The 6,876-nt window shown below is 39.7% G+C and overlaps 1 protein-coding gene and 1 pseudogene across 1 annotated transcript in view; one reads left to right on the forward strand and one right to left on the reverse strand.

Moving 5' to 3' along the window:
- The window catches only part of ART3 (ADP-ribosyltransferase 3), an 88,221-nt gene that overhangs the window by 38,374 nt on the left and 42,971 nt on the right, over nt 1-6,876 (reverse strand). The gene's annotated exons all lie outside the window — the stretch shown is intronic.
- On the forward strand, nt 84-955 carry LOC105815735 (annotated as a pseudogene).

A 6,876-nucleotide genomic window follows, 5' to 3' on the forward strand; every position in this document is an offset into this window, starting at 1 on the left:
TTTACTTTTAGTTCTGTATGTTTCCTTCTTAAATGCATGGAAGGGGCATTATTATTAATACATAGCTGAGCATTTTACATAACATGAACAACAGAGCAAAAGTGTCCCTGGGCATGGCTAATGTTATAATCAAGAGATTAATTATTAACTCTTTTCCCAAGGCTGGAAATCCCCATGAAGTAACTATTGTTGGAACGTCGGTCAAACTAAAAAGGAAACTAAAGATAACTTAATGCTTTTTATATAAGCTTACTCCCTTCTGAAACAGGAAATCCTAGCTTTTAAAAAAAGGGAAGCAAAACTAAAAGGGGTAGTCCCTTTTGCAGATGAGAACAGTGAATGGCTGCAAGAGCGGTCTGGTAGCTTTCTTACACGTGTCTCACCACCCACAGCTGCCTTCCCCTTCTGAAATAACTCCCAGTGAGCTCCTGCCTGCTCCTACCCCAAACACCAAATTCAAATGCTCTCATCAACTTTTACATAAAACTGACAAAAGGCTACCCTTAAACTATCCCAGAAACATTGCTGTCTAAAATCGTCCTTAGAATATCTAGGGAGCTGCTCGCCTCCCCACGTCCCAGCCCGCCCAGCGACCGCACCACACCTCACAGCCCAGACTCAACAGACCTCACCAAAATGCATCTCGAGTGGAACGTGCCACGGAAACCATGATGTTTACATTTCACAGATTTGCCAGGGATAAAGGCTACTTAACAAAGGAAGACCTGAGAGTACTCATGGAAAAGGAATTCCCTGGATTTCTAGAAAATCAAAAAGACCCCCTGGCCTTCGACAAAATAACGAAGGACCTGGACCAGTGCAAGATGGCAAAGTGGGCTTCCAGAGCTTCCTTTCCCCAATTGCAGGCCTCACCATTACACGCAATGACTATTTTGTAGCACATACAAAGCAAAAGGAAGAGAAGCAGGCAGAACTGAGCAATTACTCTACCTGATTAAGAGTTCTCTCAAACGACTGCTTAAGAAATCTGCCCCGCAGCTTCTCCCTATATAAGGATCTCATGAGCAGATCAGGACCCTTAGAAAATGTACAAATAAAATCCAACTCCCATTTGATAAGCAGAGAAAGAAAAGTTAATTGCCAGATAAGCTTTTGATTTTTATATTGTTTGCATCCTCTTGTCCTCAATAAACAAAGTCCTTTTTTAGTTCCCCCCCCCAAAAAAAAAATCTAGGCAAAGAGACTCTAAAAATGCATATGGAAACCCACTTCTGTGGCTCACAATCCTTATGCTGTGGCATTCTTCTTGCTCTTTAAACCAACATTTACTGAGCCCCTGTCAGACACTATAACAGGTGCTTGAGACACAAAAATGGGGGGGGAAAGTCCCTTGTCCTCAAAGAACTTACAGTTTATAGGGAGAGCATACCATATAAATAAAATTATAATTCTGTGAGGCAAGTACAGTGTCAGAAATATACATGGGGGGCTACGGGTCCATAAAGGAGGTCACCTACCTCAGCCTAGGATGGGGGGAGGTGCTGAAAAGAAATAATTCAGCTGAAGTTTGAAAAAAAAGTAGGAGTTAGGAAAACAAAGAAGGGAGAGCATTGCAGGCAGATATAAAATTATGTACAAGGCACTGATGGCATAAAGGGATAGCACATATTCAAGCAAATGCAAGGCCTTCAATATAGCTGGAGAGCATGATGCGTTTTAAGGAGCAGAGAGAGTCAAAGCTGGAAGAAAAGCAGTGCTAGATCCTAAAGAGCCTTGTACGTGAGGCTTAGAAGCTGGAACTTGGCCGGGTGGGGTGGCTAACCCCTGTAATCCTAGCACTTTGCGAGTCCAAGGCGGGAGACTGTGTGAGCCCAAGACTTTAAAGGTTGCAGTGAACTATGATGACAGCACTGCACTCTGGCCAGGGCAACAGAGTGAGACACTGTCTCAGAAAAAAGAAAAAGAAAGAAGAAGAAATAGAAAAAGGAAAAAAGAAGAGAAAAGAATAGAAACGAAAAGAAAACGTTGTTGGAACTTTACTGAAATGGCAATGGGAAACCATGAGGTAGGGGAGAACATGATCAGATTTCAAAGGTCACTTTGATAGAACGGGAGGACGAATTAGCAAGAAGTTTTAACTAGAGGCAGGGAGATGTGTTGGGAGATTACTTGACAAATCCAGGTAAGAAGGTGTGGGAGCCTGACCTACATCAGTGATAACAGACCTGGAATCAAAAAGATTTGCTAACAACTACACAGGGTAGAGATCTGTAGAGAAATATAAAAGAAAAGAAGGAGTTTAAACTGATTCCCAGATTTCTGGCTAAGGTATCTGAATGGACAGGAGCAACATCAATCAAGGTAAGAAATAGGAGCAGGTTATAGGGAAGAGTTTTTTTCAACATAATGACTTTGAGGTTCCAGTAGGATATCACAGAGAAGACATCCAGTAGGCAGTTGCATTCATAGTTCAGAAAAAGATCTGAGATGGTAATTCGCACTTGAGAGTAATTAGCTGCATTAGTTTTCTATTATAGCTGTGACAAATTATCACAGACTTAGTGACTTAAAACAATACAAATTTATTATATTAGAGTTCCCAGGTCAGAAGTCCAACATAGGTCTGTCCAGGCTAAAACCAAGGCAATGGCAGGGCTAAGTTACTTTCTAGAAGATGTAAAGCAGAATCTATTTCTTTGCTCATTCAGGTTGTTGGCAGAATGCAGTTCCTTGAAGACTGAGATCCTTGTTTCTTTGTTGACTGTCAGTTGAGGGCTATTCACAGATTCTAGAGGCCATTCACATTCCTTTGTTTGTTGTCCCCTTCCTCTATCTTCAAGGCCAATAAGGGCAAGTGGGCTTCCCTTTCTACTACACATCCCTATAATTGACTGTTTTATCTTCCTTTTCCACTTTTAAGTGCCCATGTGATTACACTGGGTCGACCCAATGTATATGTGTTATTTTAAGGTCCACAACCTTAACTCCATTTGCAAGGTTCCTTTTGTCATGTAACGTAACATACTCACCGATTCCAGGGATTAGAGCATGAACATCCCTGGGAAGCAATTATTCTGCCTACTGTGTTAGCCAGTAGGTGTGTGGGCTTGCACACAGAGAATAGAATGCCTTGGAGAACAAGGGCATTTAGGTGCAGATGGAGACACGATTTCAAGGAAATTGAGAAGAAGAATAAGCAGAAGCTTCAAGAAGAGAGTTTTTCATGGGGGAGAAAACAGTTAATTGTCAAGGAACAAAAGAAATCAAACTAGACAGGAAACAAAAAGGGTCCTTTGTGGTTGGTTATATACAACTAATTAGTAACTTATGATAGTTCCACAATAGGAAAAATATCTCACATCAGTACATTAAATCAAGAATGGGAGAAAGTGAAGACTATAAAAAGAGATTACTAAAAAAATGATGATGATGTCAGTCACCTAGTGCTGCCATAAAAAAAAAAAACAACATAGACTTTGTGACTTAAACAACAGAAACCTATTTTCTCACAGCTTTTTAAACAGAAACCTATTTTCTCACAGCTCTGGAGCCTGGAAGTCCAAAATCAAGATTCTAGTAAGTTTGGTTTCTCCTAAGGCTTCTCTTCTTGCAGATGGCTGCCTTCTCTATCTGCACGTGGCCTTTCCCTGTGTGTGTGCATGCTCCTGGCATCTCTTCTTATAAGGACACCAGTTCTATTGGATTACAGCCCTCATCTTCTGACCTCATTTAACCTTAATTATCTCCTTAAAGGCTCTATCTCCAAATAGTCACATTGAGGGTTAGGGCTTCTAATTGTGAATTCTGGAGTTCACAGTTCAGTCTATAACAAGGATGACAATAACAATACGACGATCACTGCTGACTAACATTTACTGAGCACTAAATATGTGCCACGCAAAGTGCTAAGCACTTCATATGCTTATGAAATAAGCATGACACATCAAATTGTGTCATTTGATCCTGAAAGCAATCTTATTAAGAACTAGTATTTTTCTCATTTTATCATTTGAAGAGTTGAAGCAAGGTCACCCAGCTAGTAAGCAGCAGAGCTAAAAAAAAAAACCTGAAACCTGGTCTTTTAGCTTGAGTCTATGTTCTCAAACGATACGTTATCCCTCTACTTTTTCAGTAGCTTTAATGGAAAGGAAACAAATCAGGACAGGAGTTAAGTGAGAATATGGAGATGAAGGTTTTTTTGTTTTGTCTAGTTTTTTAAGTCCAAAGCTAGGAATGACTTGAACAAGTTAATACCCCAAGAAAAGAGCTCAAAGAAAGAAGTTCAAGACCACTGATTCTACTGCTCCACTTCTGCCCTGATCTTGATGAAAGCTGAAAAAAAGTTGCATTGCACAGCAATTTAAATCACTTTCTCTACAAATAGTTCTTTTTTTTCCCCAACTTACTTTTTTTTTTTAATTTCAGAATATTATGGGGGTACATTTTGGTTATATATAATGCCTTTGGTTCACACAAGCCAGAGCTACAAGTGTGCCCTTCCCCTTTACAGAGCGCTCCGCACCCATTAATTGTGAGTTTACCACCACCTCCGACCCGCCAGCACCTGATGAATATAAAGACATCTGCACGTGAATGTTTATGGCAGCACAATTCACAATTGCAAAGATGTGGAAACAACCCAAGTGCCCATATCAATACATGAGTGGATGAATAAAATGTGGTATATGTGTACGATGGAATACTACTCAACCATACAAATAATTCTTAACCACCTAGCATGTGACACCCACTATATAACAATCTGACAATACAATAAGCAAAAACCAGCAAAAACTGTCCTTGCCCTTGTAATACTTATAGTCTAATGGGAGAGGTAGGTACTAATTAGATAATCATAAAAGTGTATATAATAATAAATTGAGATCAAGTACTGGGAAAAGAACATACTTCTAGAGACCATCTAATCTAATAAAGGAACCTGATCTACCAGTGGTGGGGGATCAGGGAAGGCTACTCTAAAAGAAAGTTACCTTGGACCTCAAAGCAGAAGGATGAGTAATATGTGCAGCGGGGAAGGTGACAGGGAATGTTCTGGGAATAGGGAAGAGCAAAGCAAAGGCCCTGTGGGATGTGAGGGACGGACTGTTGCACATATGAGGAACTGCAAGGTTAGTGTGGCTGGTAGTCAAAGAACAAGAGGCAGAATGGTGAAAGATGAAGCTGGGGAGGCTGGCAGGACCATGATAATAAACTTGGTTTTGATCCTAAAGACTGTTGAAATGTTTTAAGAGTACCAAAGAGACACAAGATTGGATCTGCCTTTTAAAAAAAATCACCCTAGCTCTACTATGGAGACTAGATAAGGAAGAAACTCAGATGAGGTACACTGTAGAGGGAAAGATTTTAGGAGTTTGGTTCTAGATATATTGAGATTAAGGTGCTTTTTAAATACCCAAATGGAGATGTTTAGTAGGAAGTTGCGTACACAGGTCTAGAGCTCAAAGAAGAGGTCTGGGTTAGAATATAATTTTGCAACCACTGATGTATATATAATTATGAAGCATGATCATTGACTACAATGCCTAGGATATAGCTAGTGATAGAGAATATAGGATAGAAACTGATAAGAGACTGCCTAGGTCTGAATCCTGAAGATGAAGATATATATATATATCTCACATTTAATGAACAGGGAGGGGAAGATGGGCCTGCAAAGAAGGAACATCCAGAGAAGCAGGAGGAAAACCATGAGTATAGTATATAAACCAAAGAAAGAGATTTTCAAGAGGGAGGGGTTAATGTCAAATTGACAGATATCAATGCACAGAGTTTAAGATGACCTTATAAATCATGTCATCCAGCACCCCCTTACTTCTCAAATTATGAAATTAAGATTCAGAGAATACCCTAGTTAGCTAGGAGAACCTAACTTAAACCTGTAATTCCTGGCATACAGGTTGATATCCTTTTCATTCACTTATTTGCTTAAAAACTAGCAGTGGCCTCAGCCTCTACTTCTGAATTAGTCCTTCAGTCTTTCACAGTATTTCAACAAACCTCTGTTTTAATGTCAAATTTCTGAAGCTTCCCCAAGACCTTAAGTCATAATCCATTCTAAGAGAGGCCTTCACCAAACTCCAGATTAGGTTGCTGACTGATCTAGAGCTGCAGCCAGAAAACAGGCTGCTACCCATTCTTCCCTACCCATTCCTACCACCCCTAACCAACGCTGTTACACATCAGGTCTCTCAGAGGAGCATTCTACACTCTTTGTGTTCAAAAGAAAGACTGCTTATCTTGAAAACAATCAGAAAAGACACCTGAACATAGCTCTCTGATTGTCAGACTGGCATAGTCAGTCGTTCTCCTTGCCTTGGAAAAAGTTCCACTCTAGGCAGAGATGAAGGGAGGGAGGTATAAACGAAGGAAGAAAGAAGCGTTGGAAGGTAGGAACATGGCATACAGTCTCTTTTCCTTTCCTTTTTTTCAGTGATTTCACATGGCAGACAAAATCAAAGTAATTATTGTGAGTACCCTATAGTCAATTCTAAATAATATTTTGAATGGAGGGAAACACATTCCACTGATAATCAATCTAATGGTGGATAATTAAAAACTCATTCGTTTTTAGAATATTTTTTAAGTGGTTAGTAGTGGTGTTTTGAAAATAATCTTAATATGTGAATCTGGCCCATAATACTTTAAATTAAAGAACTAATCCTGCTAAAATGTATCTCAGAATAGGCTAGAAAGATCTCTGAAGTTTGTGTTCCAACCCCTGCTCCTAATTCTGTGGTTCCAATAAATAACATCGCCTTTCACACTGATGCACTCAGTACATCTGTCGTTTCATTTCTTTCCATTTGTGGACATTCCAGTTGTTTCACACTCTCTACATCGATCTCTGGGGTAGAGGGTTAATCAAGATTTTGATTTAAGAAGCTTTTTTCAGGC

Source organism: Propithecus coquereli, unplaced genomic scaffold (genome assembly GCF_000956105.1).
Source record: "Propithecus coquereli isolate 6110/MARCELLA unplaced genomic scaffold, Pcoq_1.0 Scaffold343, whole genome shotgun sequence".
Lineage (NCBI taxonomy): Eukaryota > Metazoa > Chordata > Mammalia > Primates > Indriidae > Propithecus > Propithecus coquereli.